The 13,526-nt window shown below is 37.0% G+C and overlaps 1 pseudogene; it reads right to left on the bottom strand.

The window, feature by feature from the left end:
- Positions 1-9,723: 9,723 nt before the first annotated feature.
- Positions 9,724-9,928, bottom strand: LOC116594526 (annotated as a pseudogene).
- Between the last annotated feature and the right edge of the window lie 3,598 nt (positions 9,929-13,526).

The following is a 13,526-nucleotide window of genomic DNA, read 5'->3' as shown; positions in this document are numbered from 1 at the left end:
TACATATATTCTTATATATATGAGTGTATAAAAAGTATCTGCTACAGTGCATTTTACATTTTTCAAATCACTTTCAGATAAAATCCTCCCTTTTTTCTTAAGTAAGCAGGAGCGTCATTATTAGCTCTATTTCACAACTGAAGAAATTGAAATAGCCAAAGAAATCTATTCCTTTGAAATTAAAGGTAATTAAAAAATAGTTATGTATATAACGGTTGGTGTATACGAGACATTCAGTACTTAAAGGTGAATATATGATTTATAAAATGTGAGAATTTCAAGAACTTTAGAAACTCTCAGTTTCCACTGTGAAAGAATCAATTATTATAATTTTTTTAAAGATTTTATTTATTTATTTGACAGACGGAGATCACAAGTAGGCAGAGAAGCAGGCAGAGAGAGAGGAGGAAGCAGGCTCCCTGCTGAGCAGAGAGCCCAATACGGGGCTTGATCCCAGGACCCTGGGATCATGACCTGAGCTGAAGACAGAGGCTTTAACCCACTGAGCCACCCAGGCGCCCCTCAATTATTATAATTTGCTCAGGATTATTTACCTACTTAGAAGCCAAGGTGAGTCTGGAATCCAGATCTCAGGGCTACTCCATTATTTTTTCACCACAGTGAACAATAACTTGGGTATCTCTTCCAGCGGAGTTCTTGACCTTTTTCCTCCCTGAACCACCCAGCCTTCTGAAATTGTAAAGACCAATCCAACAGTGTACTCATTTTCCTGCATCTCTAAAAATATAGGAGAGCATGCCACTTTAACTGGCAATTAAGCAAGATGTGATCAGTAGCTGAGATAAGTCTGCTTGTCAGTTGTGGGTTTGCCCCATAATACGGGGATCAGAGTAATTGGGGCTGGTGTTTAGGTATAAAGAAAGTTGATGGGTGGCTAGCTAGGCAGATTGCCTCTGGCACATACTGTCCCTAAAGTCCGAAAGAGGAGAACTGCAGAAACAATAGTCTGGATCCTCGCTATTTGACAGCCTTGTATAGAACCTGTTGGCAAATCTCTAAAAGAAACAGTAGGGAAATTTTGCCTGGTTCTCTGGTTGGCTCGAATTCCCTAGTCACTCTCAGAGTTCCACAGCACAATTTATTGGGTATTATTACATGGCTAAACTTCCCTTGGCCCTATTATTGAGTTCTCCTACCATCCATCCTCTCCTTCTTCCACCCTGCACTGGCCCTCTTTCTTGAATCATTCCAATTTCCTCTAACCAGTGATTACATCTTGGTGAGAGGAAAGGAAACTACAGCAGCCTTGCAGCTTGCCACTGTATGCATTCCTTTTCTTTCTCCTCTGCTCCACCCGCCTTTCCTCATTCCGAAGCTTCCCAGAACAGTTGCTAGCATAGCCTCTGGTGGCAAAGAAAGGGGAGAATAACAAAAAAGGGAACTTTCCAATCAAAATTCCTAATGAAATTCAACGGAGCAGAAAGACAACAGAGGCTCTGCCCACTAGGACCAAGAGAGTCAGGCTAAACCCAGTATGCAGCATCTCAAAGATCATATCAGCCCACTGACCTAGCTTTCACATAGCTAATAGGGAATGATTGCAAAGGGATGTACACACACACACGCACACTCACACACACACACCATACCATGTGGCTTGTAGAAGACAGGGAAGATAGTTTTCAAATAGTAAATACTGGAAATACAGTTGACAAGAGTAGTTTGCTACTCACCCAGGGCCACTGCAATATTTTTGGAGGTTATTAGTAAGATTAGAATTCCTTTTATTTTGTCAGTGACTGCTCTACACCAAAAGGGGAGATTTATAGAAAAGCCACTGATATTACTGATATTGTCAGGATATCTTCACACGGATTCTATTGTTTCACAGTAGAATCCACTATTTTTCCTTAATGTCACTCCATTTGCATAACAGGAATCAATGTGTGATATAACAAAAAGGCATGTTACTCCTTAGGCAACCAATATGTCCTCCAAATTCAACTTGTGAAACTCATGGGGAGGAACAATGCTCAATTCAATTGTTAAATTGTAGCTTGGTCTCTGTTATTCATGGAGAGTAGGCAGTCAGTTATCATTAGTGAACTCCATTGTCAACCTTAATTAACATGTCCTTTCCCTTTCCTAACAGCCACCTATAAACACTGAAAATTTCATTTTCTGAGTACATTCTTGAAATGATGAATACCTTCACATCTGGAGTGGACATGAGATGAGACATTAGAAGACTTAGTTCTATTCCGATCTAGTAAATAGTGGAGAGGCTAGGGATAGCATTCTAATACTCAGTTCCCTATGCCATAAAATGAGGGGCAGAATGACACAAAGCTATTTGCTAATAATATAGTACCAGCATCTTTATAAAAGGCCATCTATCTAAATATGCATCCTCCTTCCCAAAACAACCAAAAGAAGCAAAGGGAGAGGTACAGAGGAAAGAATTTTCCACTTCACCGAAATTTTCAAGTTTATTGGCCTAAAGTTACTCATAAAATCTCCTTTTTTGTGTGTTTAATATCTAGTAGATCTGTGTTTATGATCCAATTAGCATATTCAATGTTGATAAATTGTGGGGTTTTCCCCTTACTAGTTTTCCAGTGTTTAGAAATTTTATTAATCATTTCTAATATCAATTTGGACTTTTTAAGTTTTTCTGTAATATGTATGTGTTTTCTATTTTATTGATTTCTTCTCTTAACTCCATTATTTCCTTCCTCTTACTTTATTTAGTTTGGATCTGTTCTTTTTCTCTGTTCTTGAAGTGGAAATTAATGTCATTGATGTTTCATCTTTTTAAAATATTACCTCTAAAGGTTTAATATTTTCTCAAAGTAGAGCTTGTGTGTATCTGACAAGTTTGAATATGTTATCTTTATTATCATTCAGTTTAAAAATTTTCTAATCTCTGCTTTTCTTTTTCAATCCAAAGATAATTTAGAAGTACATCATTTAATTTATAGTCCCTTAGGGGTTTTCTACTTTTTTTGTTTGTTTGTCTCAAAATTTTACTTTTATTTCTCTCAGAAAAAATAAAAAGATTCAATTTTGGCAGTATGTTGAGGCTTTGTTTACAGTGCAAAATTTGCATTTTTGGTAAATGCTCCCTGTATTTTTTTTTAAGATTTTATTTATTTATTTGACAGAGAGAGAGAGATCACAAGCAGGCAGAGAAGCAGGCAGAGAAAGAAGGGGTAGCAGGCGCCCCGCTGAGCCAGGAGCCCGATGATGGGCTGGCTACCAGGACCCTGAGATCATGACCTGAGACGAAGGCAGAGGCCCAACCCACTGAGCCACGCAGGTGCCCCTGCTCCCTGTACTCTTAAAAACAATATGAAATTCAGTTTCCAATAATAAAGAAGAAGCTACTGTTGAACCATCCACACACCTATAAACTCTGGGTGGGAAAAAAAAAAAAGCGCACCAAACTATTCGAGTACATTAGATAATAACCAAAAGAAGGCAGAAGCTGAAGAGACATCTATAAATGAAAAAATGAAATTGCAAAGTGTGACTTTCCCATTTTATACAGCTTTGGTCTTGAGGAAAGGTCTTCATAAAGTCCCAAGAGGATGAATAAATCTGAAAAAAAAAAAAAAAAGAATCATTCTGGTTTGAAGAACCAGAAAATAGAGTTACAGATGACAAAAGAAAGAAAATGAGAGACAGGAATGTCCCAGGAAGGAGATATCCAGAAAGGGAGAATTGTCAGTTCAGAGTATAAATTCCACCCCAATTTTAAACTGACTCCTAAACTATATATACACAGGACAGACTCCCAGCAGTACAGATAAAGTTAAAAGAATTGTAATAGGATAAGAAATTGTCCCTTACTCTCTGGAACCTGTGAATGTTACCTTATATGGCAAAGTCTCTGCAGAAGTGATTAAAGATCTTGGGATTGGGAGATTATCCTGGATTATCTAGCTAGGTCCTAAATGAGATCACATGTATCCTTATAAGAGGGAGCCAGAGAGAGCTTTTACTATACACAGAGCAGATGGTGATGTGAAGGCAGAGCAGGGAGAGATTTGAGGATGCTGGTCTTGAAAATTAGAGTGATGCAGCCATATGCCAAGGAACCCCTGCAGCTACCAGAATCTGGAGGAAGCAAGAAAATGATTCTCCCTAGGGCCATTGCTGGGCCACCTTGATTATGGCACAGTGATGCTGATTTGGACATTCTGGACACTAGAACTGTAAGAGAATATTTTTTTGTGTGTGTTATTTTAAGACTTTTTGTTGATTTAAGTGAAAGGATAAATTTAGTTGTTTTGTTGTGGTGGTAATCTGTTACAGCGGCCATAAGAAACTAGCACAAGAATTGAACAGAGATTTCAACTGCTTCCAGCCACAGGGGAGACAGACTTTAGAATCTGAGTACATCCAAGTTAACCACCTTCTAAATGAACAAATGAAACATATTCATACTCTTCAAGAAGACAACAGAATCCGTAAGTGCTACAATGCATTATTGCAATGTCCAGGATATAATCTAAAATTACTATACATACATGCCTCCCCCAACTACTGCCTGCCTCTTGAAATAAAAATAAAAACAAAAACAGAAAATGAGATTCATACTTAAGAGTAAAGGCAGATATGATAGTTAGGAGACAAGGATTTGAAAAACGGCTATTAAAGTTGTGTTCAAGGGCAAAAAGGAGAATTTGTCTACAATGGAATATTTCCCCTAGTAAATTGGAAATCAACACACAAATCTTCATCCTAGAGTCTGTTTCCTAGGTTACTAAACACAATTTAACAAATCATACATGCTCATTATATAACATACTAAAAAAACTAGAAGATACAATAGTTGGAAAGAAATCTACCCAGAAATTGGTAAATTATTGTTTGATATTATTAGTTTACTAATCTTTTGTAACTATAAATTTTCTCTGAATTTTCATGGATGTTCCAATAAAAGCTGACTAGTTTTAGCAACAACCAAATATAATGGGTTTTTTAAACCTTTCTCCTCCTGTCTCCTTTTCAGCAATTATTGTTTATATCTCCTATATTTTCAACAACCATTTTTCTAGATTTGCCCTTATTATAAATGTAGTTCAAATCTCCCTTACAGAAAATTACTCTGATCCTGAATTTTCCTCTAATTATAGTACAAGACCTTGAGAACTGAAAATTTTCCACTATAGCCTTCACATGTCCTTATCAATTTTCAATTCCCTCCTGGGTTTCTTTCTAGATCTGTAAGAACTCTAAAGCTGCTTCCCCAAATTCTCTTTCTCTAAATCTTTCTCCTTCTCTCTCTCAATGTTAATTTTATGTAGAATCGTGCTGATTTTTAATTCTCATCACTTTACATTTTCTCCTATATATTATAAACTCTTTTGGTTCCAACTTCTTATATTTTTTAAATAAGTCTCCATCTCCAACCTTGGATCTACACTGCACTGCAGACTCATAAATCCATTTCTGTACCTGGATGATTCAAAATCATATCAAACTCAAAATGTCCAAAACTGAAATAATCACCTTGGTACAAGTTACAAAGGAAAATTATAAAAAAAAAAAAAAAAGAGCCTTAACATATCTGGGAGACAAAAAGAAAAAAGAGATGCTGTTTAGGTATATTCTTACAGGAAGAATCATCAGTATTTAGAACTTAAGACAACATTCCTAATTAGAACAAACTGTGAAAGATATAATGTAAAATAGCAAGGCTTTGGGGATAGATTGGGATATGGTTATGGTTAAAGCATTAACGTAAAGAGAACGAAAAACAGACTGGAAACTACATTGGCTTCTTGGCTATTCCCCAACTGAGACACACTCAGTCATAGGGCTTTTATTCTTGCTGTTCTCCCTTCCTGAAATACTCTCCCTCAAACCTGTGTGAATATTTTTTAAAGATTTTTATTGAAATTTTACCTTCTCAATCAGCCCACCCCGATCCTCTCAGTTAAAATTGACCTCCTCCCAATGCCGAACTCTGATTTCCTTTTCTTCCTCCTTATTTCTCCATAGTGCTTTTTATCAACTACAATACAGTACATTCTTTCTGCATTCATTTGATTTATTGACTATCCTGTAGAAAATGACTACCTTCTTTTTCCTTTGGAATTTGAGTTCCAGTATGGCTTACACTGACTCGCTCGTGTTCATTTCTGAATGCTTATTTGATAAAACAAATAGTCCATGGGGGTACAGTAAGTACTCACTAAACATTTGTTGACTGTGAAAAAGAAAGGATTGAAGAGTTAGGAACCCAAACAACACAGAGTACTCATAATGCCATGCCTTTTGCTTGACTCTGACTTTACGTGCTGTTCTCTGAACCTGGGATCTATTCACTCCTCTGCCTTATTACCCAGACTGTTTTCACCCAGGTAAACTCTTGTTTATCCTCTAAAATAGTGCTAGCTGGTATTTGTTTTGTGACACTCAAACTCTCCTCTCACACCCACACCCAGATAGTCATCACTACTTCTGTACTATATTTTACACAAATTATTATTCTACTGTTACATTTTATTGTAGGCATTTTTTGGTGTATCTTTCTCTTTTAAAAAAGAGTTTTATTTATTTATTTGGCAGAGAGATAGACTGAGCCAGAGGGCACAAGTGGAGGGAATGAATGACAAGTGGAGGGAGAGGAAGAAGCAGGCTCTGCACTGAGCAGGGAGCCTAATACTGGGGTAGATCTCAGGCCCATGGGATCCTGACCTGAGCCGAAGGCAGATGCTTAACCATCTGAGCCACCCAGGCACCCCTTGGTATATCTTTCTTTGTTACAAATAAAAAGTTCCTTGAAGACAAGGATTATATTTTGTTGGTTGGGAATTCTGGTGAGAACTAAAAAATCTGTTACTGCCCTCTCCTTCTTATTACATATTATCTTAGAAGTGTTCAGAGAAGGTGACATATGATTTAGATCTTTAAAAACAAATAAATTGGGACGACTGGGTGGTTGGTTGTACGACTGCCTTCGGCTCGGGTCATGATCCCGGAGTCCCGGGATCGAGTCCCGCATCGGGCTCCCAGCTCCATGGGGAGTCTGCTTCTCTCTCTGACCTTCTCCTCGCTCATGCTCTCTCTCACTGTCTCTCTCTCTCAAATAAATAAATAAAATCTTAAAAAAAAAAAAACAAATAAATTTAGCTAGGAAAAAGGGTAAGGGATGGTATAGATATAGTTTCATTCATGAGAGTTAGAAATTACATGACTTTTTAAGTTTACTCATATTTGAAAGGGAAAGCATAGATTTGTGAGGATCAGGTTAACCAGTTACTATGGAAAGAGTATCTATCACTTTTTACCTTAACAAGGTATTAACTTGAAGGTTCATTATGAGAAATAATGAAAACTTGCTAATAAAAAACATGGAAAATTATAAATCCACTGGAAGAAGTAGAGATATGTAAAATTCAAATTTGGGGACTCTGAGATCTTGCTTGTTTCTGAAGTAAAGGAGGTCAGAAATGCTATCCCATAGTTTCATTGCCCTTCCTTTGAGTATTCAGTACTCAGAGGAACATGCAGCACAAATACCTCAGTACATAAGGAGTGCACAAAGCACAGTTTAAGAAGAAAGTATTACCTACTTACAGTAAATCTGAGCTTGATGCTGCCATCCAATTATCAGATTAGAAGTGAGCTATAAAAGAAAATTTATTTTAACCTTTATATGGGCATAGTCATTCATTTAAAACAAATCTGTACAATTTGATATTGCAATAAAATTGACTCAAAACCTGGATTCCTCTCAGCTCCTTGTCCACCTGAAGAAAGTTTATACATTTATTTTTTATATATATGTCAATCAGGTATACATGACTAGAAACTGCTTACCCTACCTTTTCAGTTTAGCTGAATGCCTGATTTTTTTCTGTGTTGCTATTGCTGTTACAACTTTATTAGTCATTCTAGCTTAAGTGGGTATTTCTTATACTATCAAGAATTCTTTTGTTGAGTAGCAAATTCCCCATGTGAATGCAAAGAAATAGGACATGGGCCAGGCCAGTTACAAAAGGAAAAAGAGACTGCAGTGGTTCATTTGGGTTGTAAGCTTGAAAATGATAGGAAAGCCTGGAGTTTCTCATGTGTTGCGCAATTCTTTGGAGAGGATATTTGCAGAGGTCAACAGGATTGATAGGAAATACAAAGCTGTTGACACAAGGATTATTCCATTCTGTGATGGTCTCCCACTCTGAAAAAAAATCTGAAACTCCTCCTGTTTAAATCTCCCCCCAATTTAAGATTCTCTAGTAGGGATGCCTAGGTGACTGAGTCGATTAAGTGTCTGACTCTTGATTTTGGCTCATGTCATGATCTCAGGGTTCTGGGATCGAGCCCTGCCCATGTGGAGCCCTAAGGGGAGCTCCATGCTCAGCATGGAGTCTGTTTGAGATTCTCTCTCTCCCTCTGCCCCTACCCCACCTCAAATAAATAAATAAATCTTGAAATAAAATAAAATTCTCTAATGGCCTTGCGTTATAGTTTGAATGTACAACACTTTCCATTATAAGTGATCTGGCTCCTACCTACCTCTCCAACCTTACTTCAAACCACTCAGCTCCCCACTCACTGTGCTTCAGCCACAATTATCCTCAATTCTGAACCTTGAATGCCAAACACAGCATTCAAGGTTCCACTGTTCCACTGTTCCTTTTTTTCTTTCTTTCTTTGTTTCTTCTTTTTTTTCCTTTCTTCTTCTTCTTCTTCTTCTTCTTCTTCTTCTTCTTCTTCTTCTTCTTCTTCTTCTTCTTTTTTTTTTTTTGGTTTTGATTTTAAGATTTTATTTATTTATTTGACAGAGAGGGCCAGAGAAGGAACACAAGCAGGAGGAGTGGGAGAGGGAGAAGCAGGCTTCTCACCAAGCAGGGAGCCTGGGATCATGACCTGAGCCAAAGGCAGATGCTTAATGACTGAGCCACCCAGGCACCCCAGTGCTGTTTCTTTTTTCTAGAGGGCTCTTCTCCTGGCTCATTTATAATTATACTTCTAAGATTTTTCAAGTCTAATCTTACCCACTACCTCTCACAGAAGACTTGGTGATGACATGACTGGGCATATTACAGTAGGAACAACTGCTCTTGAGCCATCAGCTGAATCCTGACAACTCTCTGAAATTAAACCATAAATTCAATCAGGTGCAACAAAATAAAATAGAAACTTCCTACCAGTCCCCTGTTTAGTTTTTTTCATTCCTCCTTCCTCCTTTTGTGATCATGCTACAGTGTATCAGCAACAATAAATGCCAATTTGTTTGGATTATTTTCCCAACATTCAACTGGATGCTCAATTCCAAAGTGTAGATGTTATCCTCCATTCTTCCCTTTCCCTCACTCAGTGATTTGATCTATTAATCATTCATATTAACCATCCTCCAGATCACATTCTAATGTATCACCGTCCTGCCATTATGATCAAAGCTACCATTACCTTTTTCTAAGCCTAGTGCAATAACCTGACCCTTGGTCTCCTTCCTTTCATTCCTAACTATTTATTAAATCACCCACTGTTAAAATCAATCATTTAAGAACAGGAATCAATTTAGATCACTCACCCATCAAATACTTTACAAAGACTTTACATTGCAGTTTGAATGGCCAGTTTTTCCACTACAAATAGTCTGTCTCCTCCCCACCTCTCTGACTTCATTTCAAGCCACTTAACTCTTTGTATACTAAGTTTCCAGACACTCTGGCCTTGATTCTGTTTTTCAAATGTGCCAAACTCAGTCTGTTGTTCCTTTTTTCTTTCTTTCTTTTTTTTCCTTCCACTCAGACTACGTCCTCTTACTTCCGGAAGGAGGAGAAGAAGGATCATCAGTGGCAATAAATGGTTGTGGAAGCAGCACCGAGAGCCAGCTTCACACTGAGGAGAAAGCCCCGCGCCTCCTCCTCATGGTTTCAGGGATTCTACATTCAGAGAAACTTCTCCAGTAACAAACCATAGACATGATCCCTGAAAGCATGGTTTTTGCTGTTCCTTTTTTCTAAAACTCTTCTGGCTCTTCATATGATTGGCTTTCTGTGGCTTTTAATCTTAAGCGTTACCTCTCAGAGAAGACTCCTGTGACAACACTCCTAACCTATCTCCCCCAACTCAGATTCTCTATCATATTACAATATTGCTTTTACTTCAGAGCACTTCACTGTGAAACATAGTATTTGTCATTTAGATGTATGTCTGTATATATATATATATATTTTTTTTTCTATATATATAGAATGCAGGCTCCATGAGGATAAGGACCTGGGCTGTCTTATTAACTACTATCTCCCCACTGCTAGAACAGCACATGGCACATTGTACTGGTCAACAAACATTTCAACAAATTATTTTAGAAAAACTAAACACAATTATGGCAGGTGAGTTCTTCTTTCTTCTTCTTCTCCTTCTACTACTACTTTTCTCCTCCTCCTCCTCCTCCTTCCTCTTCTTCTCCTTCTTCTTCTTCTTCTTCTTCTTCTTCTTCTTCTTCTTCTTCTTCTTCTTCTTCTTCATCTTCTTCAGTATCCATGGCAGGCCATATAATGATCTGTGAACACTGCTGGTGAGCACTCACACAGTCCAGGCTGACAATTCCCTCTGGACGGACTGTCCTGTAGGGTTGTCCATCTGAACTTTCCAGAGCAGGCTGCTTGGTTTTGTGACTTGAGCAGTCCGTGGGCTCCAGAGACTTAGTACTCTATTGCAACAGTACATCTAAGAGAAGCTTTCTGACATTTTTATATCAAACAACCTGGTGTCTTATTTACCAGTGGTGGTCTTTCCTCATTCCTTCAAATAATTGAAATTGCCTCATAATTTCTGATTATGTCCCCCCAACTTTCACTCCCCCTACATAGACTAAATTTCCCGAAACTTGGAGTAAACATAAGCTTTACACCAAAGGGAAGAAAGGAAGAGCTGAAAATCTACTTTATTAAACCATAAATAGACCAATAAGGCAGTACAATCATAAGACCGAGTCTAGAGATTCTAATTCTAATTTATTTCTGTTATAAATTTATGAAAAACATTTCTTGAAACCTACTTTTTCAGAGAAAGATTCATTCCTAGGAGAATAAAATGATATTGCTACACTACAAAGGAATGGAAATTTCCAGAATATAAACCTGCAGAGTGAGAGGCTTGTCTTGCTAGGACAGTATACATGGAGACTTTGCCATGTATTGTTTTAATATAATGTCAGTTTCAAAACACCTCTACAGATAAAACTTCATGTATAGAGGATAATAATGATTACCTAAATGTAAATCTCTTCAACCCTTACCTCCCCAAACATAAGAGCAATAAGGAGGACAAATAAAGCCACATGTGACCCAAATCTTCAGCATTACTAGAAGAGAGAAAATATCAAATTCATATTACTTGTAAGAAATAAATAAATACCAAATTCCATAGTTCTCACTGCTGCTGCCTGCCTGTGTTGTGTCTGAAGAGTAAGCAAAGGGAGGCTAAAAGATTCCTTGGGGAACAGTACACAGATGAGATACAGGAAAAGCACCCTAGGAAAAAAAGAATTCAGCACCAAAATCCAAATAGTGGTCTGAATCTAGAAATTCACAGCACCAAGCATCTGGAAGGTACTTGAAAATGAGAAGGTGGTAGGCTCAGAGAATTATTGCTGGGAGAGAAAGGTAAACAGAGAAAATTAGTGCCTCTTGGGAATATGTAGTAGTAAAGAAGGAGAAAAAAAGAGTCAAAAGGTGTGGGAGAGAAGTAACAATCTTACAGAAACAAAGAACTAAAACAACTTGGCCAGCACTACCATCACCAAAAGAAAACAATAGTATCCTTTAATTAGACTGTAGTTTGACAAACTGAAAGAGGTCACTCTCAAACAAGGAATCTTGTCCATCAGGTGTTCTGAAATAGAAAAAAGTCAAATTTCATATATTGCTATTGAAAGAAGAAACACAAACTGTGAATCAAAGATATCAGCTGAGAAAATTCTCCTCAACCACACGCGCGCGTGCACACACACGCACCTGGAGAGAACTGCAACACCACACTTGAATTAGAATTTTAAATCCTTAATTGAGAATTTAAAGGGTTTTTTTGTTTTGTTTTAAGTAAGAATCAGGAATGCCTGGGTGGCTCAGTCAGCCTGCTGCCTGCCTTTGGCTCAGATCATGATCCCAGGGTCCTGGGATCTAGTCCTGTGACTAGTTCTCTCCTCATCTGGGAATCTGCTTCTCCCTCTCTGCCCACCCCTCCCCCCACTCCCACTTGTCTCTCTCTCAAATAAATAAATAAAATCCTTTAACAAAAATAAATAAATAAAAATTAAGAATAGAAATGGTCCCCAAAACAACATCAAAACTCTCATAGGAAGAGAGCAATAAGAGTTTAGTTAGCTAAAGAGTATATCAAAGATATAAACTATTTTTAAAAAAGAATAAATTACAAAATGCTCAAGGTATAATAAATCCAAATGAAAATTTAATGAGGCCATTGAAGAAAAGAAGAAAAACAATCAAGAAAATAAAATGAGATAAAGAAATAAAAATGATTGAAGAGATGGTAAATGAAACAGAAGGCAAGCCAGGAACGCCCAGTGTGCATATAACTAGAGATTCCAAAGAAAAGCAAAACAATCTAATAGCAGTAATATTTAAAACTGTAATCTAACAAAGCTTTCAAAACACAGCTAAATTTACATACTGAAAAGGCCCCTAGTGTACCCTGGAAAGCTGACCCAGAACAATAAATTCTCAAAATCTTAGTAAAACTATTAGTCTTTAAAGACAAAAACAAAATCATCAGGATTCCTGGACAAAAATATTAAATTATAAAAATTTTAAAAATTACACTGCTGCCAGACTTTTCAAGAGCAAGACCAAAGAGTAGCAGCATTTCAAAAAATCTAAGAAAAGTCTGAGCCAAGGATTTTATATTCAACAAGCGTCAAATCTATAAAAATGAACAACTTTGAATGAGAAGCAACTCAAGATACACTGTAACCAGGAGCTCTTCATGAACCTTCTACTGTAATATGAGCACAATGGAAAACAAAGAACAACTGGGAAGCTTCTACAAAAGGACCAAAGATGAACATTTCACATCCTTAACTGTAGAACTAATACAGGGTGGGTTTTGATGTATGAAGGGAAATAGTATGTAAACATCATATATTTTGTCAAAAAAAATAATACAACTAATGGAAGGAGAAAATGGGAAAAAATGGAATAAGAGCATTGGCTGTTGTAAATATAATAGGTGGGAAGAATGAAACATTAAGTAAGAAATAAGGTGATTAAAGACACTATAAAAGGTATATATTAATAAGTATACATGAATAAAACATAAGACAAAACTCCTTCAATATCAAAAGAAATGTTAAATAAAGGAAAGGAGGCTTAATACATACAGAACAAGGTAAATACAGAAAGAGGTAAAGTAAATATAAGACACTAGATACAGTAATTATAAAATAACATTACAAAAGCAACATATCAGTCATAAAAATAAATATGAACAGGCTTCACTTACATATGAGAGGAAAATATTTTCAGATTGGCTCCTAGAGCAAACCCAGCTCTGCTGTGTATAAGAGACACACTTAAAAC

Source organism: Mustela erminea, chromosome 6 (assembly GCF_009829155.1).
Source record: "Mustela erminea isolate mMusErm1 chromosome 6, mMusErm1.Pri, whole genome shotgun sequence".
Classification (NCBI taxonomy): domain Eukaryota; kingdom Metazoa; phylum Chordata; class Mammalia; order Carnivora; family Mustelidae; genus Mustela; species Mustela erminea.
The sequence above is the reverse complement of the archived record's forward strand: the minus strand, read 5'-3'. Positions and strand labels throughout refer to the sequence as shown.